Source organism: Chrysochloris asiatica, unplaced genomic scaffold, assembly GCF_000296735.1.
Source record: "Chrysochloris asiatica unplaced genomic scaffold, ChrAsi1.0 scaffold00002, whole genome shotgun sequence".
NCBI lineage: Eukaryota > Metazoa > Chordata > Mammalia > Afrosoricida > Chrysochloridae > Chrysochloris > Chrysochloris asiatica.
The window spans coordinates 53,326,758-53,339,019 of NW_006408520.1; the positions used below are offsets into that span (position 1 = coordinate 53,326,758).

Sequence of the window (12,262 nt, forward strand, 5' to 3'; positions counted from 1 at the left end):
CCCCCAGTGAGATGGATTGGCAAAATGGCAGCATCAGTGGGCTCAAGTGTGGTGACAATTCTGAGGTTGGCCCACCACTGGGCAGTGTTTTGGGTCACTATATGTCAGTATCAACTGGATGGCACAACAAAAACATGAATTAATTGCTGTCAGTAGTCTTTTTTTTTTTTTTTTGTGGACTTTTTTGTCAATTTCTTCATAGTTTTAATGTTTCCATAATCTTGAAGTTTCCTTTTCTTGATATGTTGTGGGGATGTAATAAGTTTATTTGATGTTTCCCTATATTTGATTAATTTCTTCTTCATTTTAAAACAGTCTGTTTTATCCTGAAATCTGTCGGGGGCCTGCCTCGACATAGGGGTTCGGTTCACGAGGAGGAGCTACCTGACGGTGGTAGATATAGCAAAAGAATACACAAAGACAAAGAGAGAGACAAAGAGACACTCCGAAACCAGAGTGAATGCTGGACTGGCATCAGGCAGATCCTGCATTGCAAACATCTCAGCCAAACAGGCAGTATGGTTGCAAGGCTGGACTGTGTCCCCTGTATGCTGTAATGCATGCCTTGCCAGTAGTAATGCACCTGGATTCCTTCTGTGCCTTCCTTATTATTTAGGGGAGGAGCTTCACACCAAGCTGGGAGGGACTTAGGCAAGGTACAGCTAACATCAGTACTTTTCCAGACCTTCAGGTAACTTTACATCGTACTTGACTGGTTCGAATCCCAGGCCAGCAACTTGGATTCTCAGGCCCAATTAACATATCTATAGCCCCTGAGCTCAGGTGGGGGAAGGTGAGAGGTAAGGACAAAAGCTTGGGCAGAGTCCCGCTGTTTTGGCTTCCTGAGCTAGGTCTGCAGGAGGACTCAAGATGCCCAGGTGAATGGGCTGCACCTGGAAAAGGATTAAGGAGGATGGGTTTTTTGTCTATAGAAAAAAGAACCGAGAAGTAGCTAAGATATTTTTAGTTAATCCCTTGGAGAAAGGCTTAACCCTGCAACCTTTAGTCTCGGCTTTAGGAAAATATCACATTTATCTGTGGATTATCAAGGGCTCTGTGTATTAGATTAATACATGTAACTGAATATTAAGATGAAAAACAATTTGCTATTGACTGCTAAGTGGCTAGATCTGTTACACTCAGGCCTATAGGGCCTCGAACCTCTGACCAGTCTTACACGGTCCGCAACAGAAATCTACCTGACCTCCTCACCACCTGGATCTCTGTTACTATACTTTTCCCTTCTTTTTCATCATAATTGTCCTGATCATAGACTGACCTCCTGGATTCCCTAATTTCATTCTTATATATTTATTCTGCTCAAGATGCGTCTATCTATGGACTGAGATCTGGGTGGTATTACAATATATGCCAATCTCTTGTTGTTGTCTGCTCTTGTTGGTTCTCAGTCCATACAATTCTCTTTAGTATGTTTTATAGCACTCACGTGACTCTTACAAATACCTTTAATTTCTATTTATCCAGAATTATTCTGATTTTACCATCTTATTTGATTAACAGCTTTGCTGGAGATATGATTCTTGTATGGCAGTTTTTTTCTTTCAGAGTTTTGTGTATGTTTCCCCATTGTCTTCTTGCCTGCATGATTTCTTCTGAGAAATCAGAGTTTAATCTTAGTGGCTTTCCTTTGAACCAAACATTTCTTTTTTCCCTAGCTGCTTTCGGGATTCTCTCTTTGTCTTTGATTTGGATAGTTTGATTCTGATATATAGATGATTTTCTTTTGGGGTCTAACCTGCCTGGGGTTCATTCAGCTTCTTGAATGTATCTTCTTGTCTTTCAAAATGTTAGGAAAATTTTCTTCCAGCAGCTCTTTGACTATATCTTCTATGGTTTTATTTGTCTCTTCTTGTTCTGGAATTCCAATCACCCTTAGGATATTCTTCTTCATGTTGTCCCACATGAATCTTAGACTTTCTTCAGATGTTTTCATTCTTTTATGCTGCTTGTTCTTCTAAGCATTATTGAGAGATTAGTCTTCACTGATTTTGGCTTCTATCCCTTCAAGTTTACTCCTCTGTCCTTTCAGTGTATTGTCTATTTCTGATATTTTAATATTGATTGACTTAACCTCTCTTTGCAGGTTTTGTATTGTATCCAATGCTATAGCTAGTTTGTTTGGTTGTTCCTGTAGTGCTTTTCTGACTTTTTCCTTATTTTCCTCGGCCTTTCTGTGGAACATTTGAATGCAACTCAATGTCATCTCCTGAATTCTTTTTTCAGGTAATTCCAAAGCCTCTTCTCCTTTTAATACAAATTCTAGCTCTTCCTCCTTGTGGTTTGTTTGAGCTATTCTGTCTCATTTCTGCATGTGAACAGAAATATTCTGCTGCTTCTTAGGCATTGTGATGTTATTATATTTGTATTAATTAGATGAATTATGTTGATGTATTCTTAAGCACTTTCCAGTTGCCTCTTGATAGATGTGATCAGGAGATGGGCTTCTCAGTTCACTACTCTTACAGCTCAGTTCAGAGTGATTTTTAGAAGGTGTTGGTTGTAAATGCTGTGCTCAGGCATTGTTGTTGTTGTTAAGTGCCATTGAGTTGGTTGCAACCCTGTATTGGGTTTCCAAGGAGCAGTCAGTGAGTTTGAACTGCTGACCTTGCAGTTCAAACAATTTTTCAGTCTGGTTCATTTACCAACAGCCCCACACCAGGACTCCATGTGCTCATATACAGCAGCTAGTATTGGTTATTGCTCAACTGGTGGGATTTTAGAGGGTGTGATTATAGCTTGGCTGTATGGACACGGTTGCTGCCTCTTGTCCAATGAGGTAAGGAGATAAACAGCTCCCACAAGATAGAAGGAGGACCAATAAAGCAAAACTAAAAACAAACAAACAAAAATCAAATGTCATAAAGACACAGGGGGGAAAAACAAGAATATGTAAGTAAGACTTTAGTGCCACCTAAGGTTCAAGCTAACCAGTTGCTCCTTGGAAATCCTGTATAAGGTTACTATGGGTCGGAACTGACTTGACGGCACTTAACAACAACAAAAAGGAGCTCTGGCTGTATAGTGGATACTACTTGGGCTGCTAACCTCAAGATCGGCAGTTTAAAACTAGCAGTCCTCAGAATGGAGATGAGTAGACAGCGCAAAAGAAAATAATGAAAAAAAAGTTTTTTAATGCTGACACCTTTATGAGATTTATGCAATGTGAGTGTTCTCCTGACCCTCTATCTCTTCACTCCTGTTCAAAATGGTTGCGGTGGGACATATTGGCCACTCCACATTCAACTCATTGCTTTAAGAAGTTTGATAATATCTAACAAGTTTACCTGCTCTATGCTCTCCCACATTCATAGGTTGTTTACAGCAACGGTAAATACCATGTACCAATATGCTCTTTGAAACCCTTAAATATTTGTAAGTACACTCCTACTCTTCTTCCCATACCCATTCAGCCTGTGTAACTGTCCATGAAATGTGCATTTGTGGTGAAAACCTGATCATCTTTTATCTCTATTTCTAAAAGAACTAGCATCTGTTTGTTTTTTCACTTTTTATTGTGAATTGAGAGAAGATTTACAGGCAAAAGCATCAGTTTGACATTAAAAAATTATATACTTTGTTTCATCTCAATGACTGCAATCCCCTCCATGCAATAACAGTTATCCTGCGTTCTCTCTGTGGTTCCTTTTTCTCAGCCACCCACTTTCCCATCCCTTTTCAACTCTGTCCTTTGGTAAACGTTGCCCTTTGATTTTGAATTATTGACAATTCCATTGTGAATATGCGTTGTTATGTCCCCCCCTATCTATTTGCCAGATGTTTATTATTTCTCTAATTTGGAACATTCTTATCATTTTAGTCATAATAATAGCAACATTACTATTTACCCTGTAGGGCTCATCATTGTAATTATATAATTGTTGTTGTCAAGAAACAATGAGTTGGTTCCAACTCATATCAACCTTATATAGGGTTTCTGAGAAGTGGCTAGTTGGTTTGAAACACCACCTTGAACAGTCACTAGAAAGCTTATGGAACACAGTTCTATTCTGAAACTCATGGGGACGTCATGAGTAGTAACAGACTCCTTCCTTTGTAACCAGCATGAATGAAGAAATAGGCAAAATTAAAATTACATTCACTTCGCATTAAAACCTGTCCTTTTCATGATTTTGCCGTTTCTTCATTTTGAATGAGAACTATCCCTAGCTCATCAATAAGCTGAAGAGTTAAATGAAGTATTGGTCCAGAGTTTGTTGCTGAAGGCTCAAAAGCAATCTCTGGAATTAACATCTTTTCATGTTGTAAGTTAATGGTTTCCTCTAGGGAACAAAAAAAAAAAAAAAAAAGAGAGAGAGAAAATACCTGAGGTATTAGTTTACAATAAAGATTCCTTAATTCTACCATCAGACAGTAGGCCTGTGGTAATTTACATTTAAACAAGCATCCCAGATGATTGTGATGTAGTCGGTTTGTGAATCAAGCTTAGTGAAATGTGTTTAATAGTAACAAGGTTTGCTAAATGCTAAAGCTGATAGTCAGTAATTAAACTAATGGGTCAGTCAGGCAAGACAGACATGAATAGGGCCATAGAAGTACAGCATCAACAGAGCTCCTGATAAGTTAGATTAGAGACATTGGAAAGTAAGGATGCAACTTTGGCCTTTTAGTACTTTTCTTATTTCAGACAGTGTTAGTTGATCTATGTCTGATATCTATATCCTATGGCTAATTCTTGAGGCCAAATCATGTGAGAAACATTGGATTTCAACTTAGATGCTTTGATTCCCTACTTGTTACTAGTTTCTCTCAAGTTGATCCCTGACTCACTGTGTTACAGAGTAGAACCTCTCCATAGGGTTTTTTGGCTGTAATATTTACTGAAGCTCATTACCAGGCCTTTTCTTTTGTGGAGCTATTCTTGTTGTTGTTGTTAAGTGCCGTCAAGTCTGTTCCGACCCATTGCGATCCTGTATACGGTTTCCAAGGAGCAGCTGGTGAACTTGAACCGCCGACCTTACAGTTTAAATGGCTTTGCAGTCTGGCACATTAACACACAGAGCCACGCCATAAAGTTATTGTTGTTGTTGTTGTTGTTAAGTGCCGTCGAGTCGGTTTCGACCCACAGCAACCTTGCATAGGGTTTCCAAGGAGCAGCTGGTGAGCTTTAACTACCGACCTTGCAGTTCCAATGGCTTTGCAGTAGTCTGGCACGTTGTTGTCAAGTGCTGTGGAGTAGATTCTGAACCATAGTGAGCCTGTATATGGTTTCCAAGGAGTAGCTAGTGAGCTTGAACTGCCGACCTTGCAGTTCAAATGACTTTGCAGTCTGGCACATACCAGGACTCCAGTCTAGCATGTTAGAGGTTTCCAAATGCAAACTACTGTTAGCAACCAATCACACTTTGCTGGTGTTCATAGGTTCCCTCTTGTTAGAAGCATACTCATCAACGGCCCTGAACAAGCCCCTTCGGAAAATTAGGGGCGAGGTTTTGAGCAGACTACTTTAATGTAAATTATCACAGATCAATTTTAAATCATGTATAAAATGTTGTTGTTGTTGTTGTTAAGTGCTGTTGAGTCGGTTCTGATCTACATTTACCCTGTATAGGGTTTGTGAGGAGCAGCTGGTGTGTTTGAACTGTCAACCTTGTGGTTCACAGTCCAGTGCTAATCCTACAGTGCCACATGAGTATTCCAAGTATAAAAAATATTCTACTTTTATTGTTTAACTCTAAAGGCAGAAATTTTGAAGCATTGCAGGCTTTGAAGACATTATGTACAAAAATTAACGTATTCTTCTGGGATTTTCAGAACAATCATCATGATACTTTTGAATTTAATTGAGTATAGTGAAGGCACCTAAATATATTATTGAGTATATTACAATGAAACTATATATATTGCTTACAAAGTGTTCTTTGTTGACTTCATTTTAAATGGAAAAAGTCAGAAGAAAAAGGTACTGAAAACATCTTGAAAGCTCTGTGTGTAAGACTTTCACAGGTAAATAGCAACTTATTCGAAACTTCACAGTTTTATGATATAAGACCAGAGTGAGGAATTCTTTGTATAAAAATTTAAATGGCTTTAATTACCCTGTTTGTTGGAGCCAAATGCTTTTTTTAAATGCAAGTAGCTTATTTTGTTGTTCTTTTGTCTTTGAATAGTTTTGAGAAATGGATAGGTCCTTTTTTTTTTTTTTGTCAGTCTTTTGAGAGCCCATGATTTCTAGAAACTGATTCATTCCAAAGATCCTTTGTCATGCTTCTACTGCAGCTAACTCTTGAGAACTTCTTTTAAACACACCAGGGAGAAGTGTCAAAGACAAATGTACTGACAATCCCAAAGCTTACTGAGGTCACCTTTTTCATCACTAATGTCTGACTGGTCTGATCCATCCATCTACAAGTTAATCTAAGTAAATGAATCCTGCTAGTGAATTAATGTGATTTTATCTGGGAATCATTCTTTTTAAAAAGCATTGCTTGCTTTTGTGTTTAATAACTTAATGACTTGAGTTATAAGAATTTCAATGTTTGGCAGACCAGCAGGCATTTTGGAGGGACCTTTGAAAGCATATGGTATAGTGGATACCTTATTCTACCTTTGTCAAGACTGGGAATTGAATTTGAATATGTCAGTGTCCAGCTCCTGATATTTTTAAAAAGACTTAAGATAACCTTAATTAGTATGTTTTCAGAAATGTAAAGGATAGGAGTGTTAATTATTTCATTTGTGTAGGCTTCACTTGTTCTTAAAAAAAAAAAAAAAAAAAAAAAGATTCATATTCTTTGGTGATTCTCTGATCAGTATATAGCTCTCTAACTCAGTTGATTGTGAACTCCTTGGGGATTTAGTCATAGCATTTAGATTATAGATGTTTCCTAAATGTCTGACATTTAGTACATTTTCTTTTGGATATTAACAGAGCTCATTTTTGCATGGATGGAAGGAAGTAAGGAAGAGAAATGCACAGTATACAGACTTCTTGGGTGCAGTCACAGGATCTGGAGGCACGGTGAAAGCGTGTTTAACCACACACACACATGCAAGTGGTGTAATAGAAAGGCTACTGCCATCAAGATGCCAGAGTTGGACTTGCAGGATTTGCATTTAACTGACCTTGCACTGTTGTTGTTAAGTACCATTGAGTCTGTTCCAACCCACAGTGACCCTTTGAAGGGTTTCTGAAAAGAGGCTGGTGAGCTTGAACTGCCCACCCTGTGGTTCAAACCGATGTTGCAGTCCAGCACATCAACTCACAGCTCCAAACAAGGACTTAGATTCCTCATTTTAAAAATAGGTCTTGGTATAAAACCACTTCCACAAATGCAGATGATCATGAAAGGCACCTGCCACTCTGTTTGAGCCATCAAGCCCTTCTTTCCCAACAGCCAGCTAGCTGCCCTATCCTGTGTACTGTAAGAATGGTAATGATTTTATTTGAAAACATTCAGATGTGTTTCCTGAGTATCTGTCTAAAAGCCCCCCAGATTCACTGAAGCTTAACTTACAAAGTGGCAGATCTCTCCCTTCAGGGCAAACACATTGGCTGCTGTGTTTACAAAACCAGTGAAGGCATATTCCTCTTTTTCTTTTAAAGTTTATTCATACCTCCATGTGCTCAAGGAGGCATGACTAAGCTGCATGGCATGCGGAGGCCTCAGAAGTAGAAGTCTTTTAATAGCTATAGAGCCTAGTTCTAGCTATACAGATTGATTAAAGTGGCACAGCTCTTATAATTTATTTTGTGCATAGAAAGGTAATTTTAGCATATAGAAATGGGACTTTTCCTCTATCAGGCAGCATCCAGGCACATTTTCACTTTATTTAACTGCATAAAGTACTGAACCGAGAATCAGGAGCTGCAGGTTAATTTATATCCTTGACTTGTTTTTTTGACCTTGACTTAAACCATGACTGACAATAGGAGGTAGGTGGGGGAAGAAAGCATAGCAAAAATTATATATGCTTAATAATTGTGAAGAGCACCATGTCCATCTTCATAAAAAATAAAATAATTAAAAACACCTACAGTCTCTTTTTAAAGCCTTTACTTCTTAAGCACCTTTAACTCTAGCTTAAAGCTCAAAAGTTAAAAAGAGAATATTTTTAAAACAGATTTGATCATGATTAAAAATCTCTGATAACAGTCTGAATTGCTTGCAGGAATAGCTCTTTTTAATTTTATTTTAATGTTTTATTGTGAATTATGTGATAGTTTACATGGGAGAACTTTAGTTTTACATTCATCCTATCATAACCCCTCCATGCATTATCAACCAACCCTGTAAGCCTGCACCCCGGTCATCAGCACACAGCCCTTCTCCCTCTCTGGGTCTAAAGTCCCCAGCCACTCCATCTCTCCACATCATCATCTCTGCCTCAATCTCTGGCATCACTGCTTCTCTGGGTAGGGTCCCGCTCTCCGCTCTTCTCCCTTGATAGTCCCAAGGACCTACGCTCCTAGATTGCAAAGTTAATCACTCCCCTCCTTTTGCTACACAACATCTACCTTTACATTTCCAACCCTCACAGATAGTCCTGATATCAATTGTTTCACAAGAGACCTATATTCATCTCCTTTCATCAGCCCTGCCCAGACAGATTGGATACTACTCAATGGAGATTCTACCTTCCTCCATGCCCTCTGTATCTAGGCTCCCTCTTGAAAGCTTGTAAGCCAGTCACTTCTTGCCTTTGTAGCCCCCCGCTCCCCCCCCCCTCCATTTTGGGTAATCAATGTCCAGGTTGCCCATCCCAGTCTACTCTATGTATGGAGGGGGTAGGAATGATCCTCACTGTAAAGATTTATTCCATCTTTTGAGCTACTGCATCCATAGGTGTAGGTCGAGTTCATCAAATTGTATCAGATTACTCTTTTTTTCCCTCTTCTTTCTTCTTCTGGTGAGCTTTGTTCATCCAGTCATTGAAGCCAGGTCAAGTGGGTATTATCTGCATGTATGGGTGTTCTAATGCATATGCCCTCTCTTCTTATCAGCTGAATGCTTCACTCTCCACTCTAGTCCTTTGTGGCTATGTCACTGACTCTGGGCTCAAGAGTCCCCAGGTCTTGCCACATAGCTGGCCAACCAGGTCTCCACCCAGGTTCACAGGAGACTATTGAACATTGCAGGGCTTTGCTCGCCACTTTATTGCTGTTTTTCCCTAACTTCCCCTTATCAGTGATGAACATGGTCACCAATCAGAGCATGTATTCTCATTGAGTCTTAGCCTTGGAAGGGGGTTTGCACTGAGGGGACCCGACCACTTATCTGGATGACTCCTGGGCCAGCAACTTGCTTGTTCTTGTAGTAATCAGTTGGACTGACTATATGGTTTTGTATTTTTCCTGTCAGTCTTTCTTTCAAGAAGTATCTTCTGATCTAGCTGCTCCAGACTGGTCTGCTTGTCCTTTCAAGTGGAAATTTCCAAACTTAGAAGTTTCTGTATGTGGTTCAGGATTCCACCTATGGTCTTATGTAATATGGAGGGTCCACAGGAAGACTACTTCATTGGACATGTTTTATCCCCATTTTAGGTATTCCAATCAGTTATAAGCAGAAGATGGACTTATAAGCTTTCTATAGTGATATTTCTTGCAATTCCTTTCTTTCCCCCTCAAATGTCTATTTTATAATGGTATGCCAGGGAAACCAAGATTCAAAAGACATCCAAGCATCTTACCATAATTTCCCTCCTTTTCCCCATTCCAACCATGTCTCAATCCCTGTATCCCAGAGCCCTGTTGTTCCAAGGTTGTTCATACATCATTATTGACCTCTGTCCCTCTTAGCCCATGCAAACTTACCTAATTGTTTTCCCATCCACTTTGTTCTTCTATTCCCCCCTCTTCTTGTGCATTGCCTCCCTCCCTAGCACCCAAACTACCTTGTGTCTATTCCCTGCCCCATGCTCCACCTTTCCCTCCCTCCCCTCACCCCAAACCCCACATCCCAGTATCCCCTCCCTCCCCCCAGTTTAGTATGGTTTTTTTTTTCTTAGTTTTTCACAGTAGTGATCCTATGCAGTATTTCTCCTTTTGTAACTGACTAATTTCACTCAACATAATGTGTTCAGGGTTCATCCATGTTATGCGGTGGTTTGCGGCTTTGTTGTTATTCTTTAAGGTATCATAATATTCCATTGTGTGTATGTACCACAGTTTGTTTATCCATTCTTGAGTTGATGGGCACTTAGGCTGTCTCCATCTTTCTGCTATGTGAATAGTGCTGCTATGAACATTGGTGTGCATACATCTACTTGTGTTATGATTCGTATTTCTTGTGGGTAATTACTAAGGAGAGGAATTGCTGAATCATAAGGTATTTCTATTTCCAACCTTCTGAGGAAGTGGCACAATGCTTTCCAGAGAGGTTGCACCATTTTACAACCCCACCAGCAATGCAGGAGCATCTCAGTCTCTCTACATCCTCGCCAGCATTTATTGTCCTTGACTTTTTTGATCTTTGCTGTTATTGCTGGTGTGAGATGATATCTCATTATTGTTTTGATTTGCATCTCTTGAATGGCTAGTGATCCTGAAAATTTCTTCATGTGTTTGTTGGCTGCCTGGATTTCCTCCTTGGTGAAGTGTCTATTCATGTCCTGTGCCCATTTTTTAATTGGGTTATTTGTGTGTTTCTTGTAGAAGTGTTGTAGTTTCCTATATATTTTAGAAATGAGTCCCTTGTCTGATGTGTCATTGCAAAATATTTTTTCTCATTCTGTGGCTTTCCTTTTTATTCTTCTGGTGAAGTCTTTTGATGCACATAAGTTTTAATTTTTAGTATGTCCCAATCATCTATTTTGTCTACTTTTGTTTGTGTAGTTTTCAAAATGTTTGGTAGTCTGTGTATTCCCTGAATTAGTGCCCTCACATTTGTCCCTATTTTTTCAAGGAATAGCTCTTAACTCTTTGGTTGTTGGTGGTTATGTGCCGTGGAGTGGGTTATGTGCCATGGAGTGGGTTCCAACTCATAGCGACCCTGTTAAGCATTTCCAAGGCTGTAAATCTTTATGGTAGCAGAAAGCCTCATCTTTCTCCCAAGAAACAGCTGGTAGATTCAAACTGCTTACCTTAAGTTTCACATCCAGAGCTGCTACCAGAGCTCCTCTTAACTCTATAGCACTACCTTAAAAGTCCTTCAAAACCTTGCCTCTGTCTACATGGAATTTGAGCAAACAGGAACAGAGCAGAGTCTCTATCTTTTCAACCTCCTCTCTACCCCTCCATTTCCTTTCCCTCTGCTCTGAAATACATGATGTATTTTCCCTACCTGATTTATTTGCTGATGTTCTTAGAATATTGTTGCTGTTGCTAGGTGCCTTTGAATCAGTTCCCACTCTTAATGACCTTATGTATAACAGAAAACAACAACAGCAACAGTAAACCACCCAGTCTTTGTATGCCTGAGCCCATTGTTGAAGCCACTGTGTCAATATATTTTGTTGTCTTCAAGAATTGATAAATACCAATTGAAATTTTTCAACAAATGGATGCATCTCTGGAAGTACTCACTCTTATATATATATATATATATATAAATTGGAAGGTAGTTCCCCGGCCAATCAACTAGAATAGATTTATACATTTGGCCATTCTCAAGATAGGTGATCCAACAGAATGTGGAAATTATTGAATGACATTGTTAATATCACACAAGAAAAATTTGCTAAAAATGAATAAAAAGGGTTGTAGCAGTAAATTGACCAAGAACTGCCAGAAATTCAAGCTGGATTCAGAAGAGAATGTAAAGAAAGTAATAACATAGTTGATGTCAAATGTAGTTTGGCTAAAAGCAGAGAACACTAGAATGATATTTGTCTATGCTAAGGCATTTGACTTTGTGATCATAATAAATTATGGATAATTTTGAGAAGAATTCCATTTGTAGGAATTCTAGAACAATTCATTGTGCTCATGCAGAACTTGTGCATAGAGTAAGAACCAATCATTTCAATAAAACAAAATGATATTGGGTAGTTAAAAACAGGAAAGGTGTTTGTCAGAGTTATATTCTTTTAATATATGTTTGCAATTTAAAGAAATAGTCCAAGAAACTGGACTAGCTGAAGAAAAAGACAGCATCAGGACTAGAGGAAAATTCATTAACAACCTGTAATATGCAGATGACACAACTTTGCTTGCTGAAATTGAAGAAGACTTAGTGATGAAGATCAGTTACTGCAAGCTTCAGTGTGGATTATACATAAAGAAAAAAAATGTCCTCATGCTTGATCAATAAGCAGCAACATGATAAATGGAAAAGATATTGGC

At 38.9% G+C, this 12,262-nt stretch overlaps 1 pseudogene; it reads left to right on the top strand.

The window, feature by feature from the left end:
- Positions 1–7,898: 7,898 nt before the first annotated feature.
- LOC102818043 overlaps positions 7,899–12,262 on the top strand; it is a 7,580-nt pseudogene continuing 3,216 nt past the window's right edge.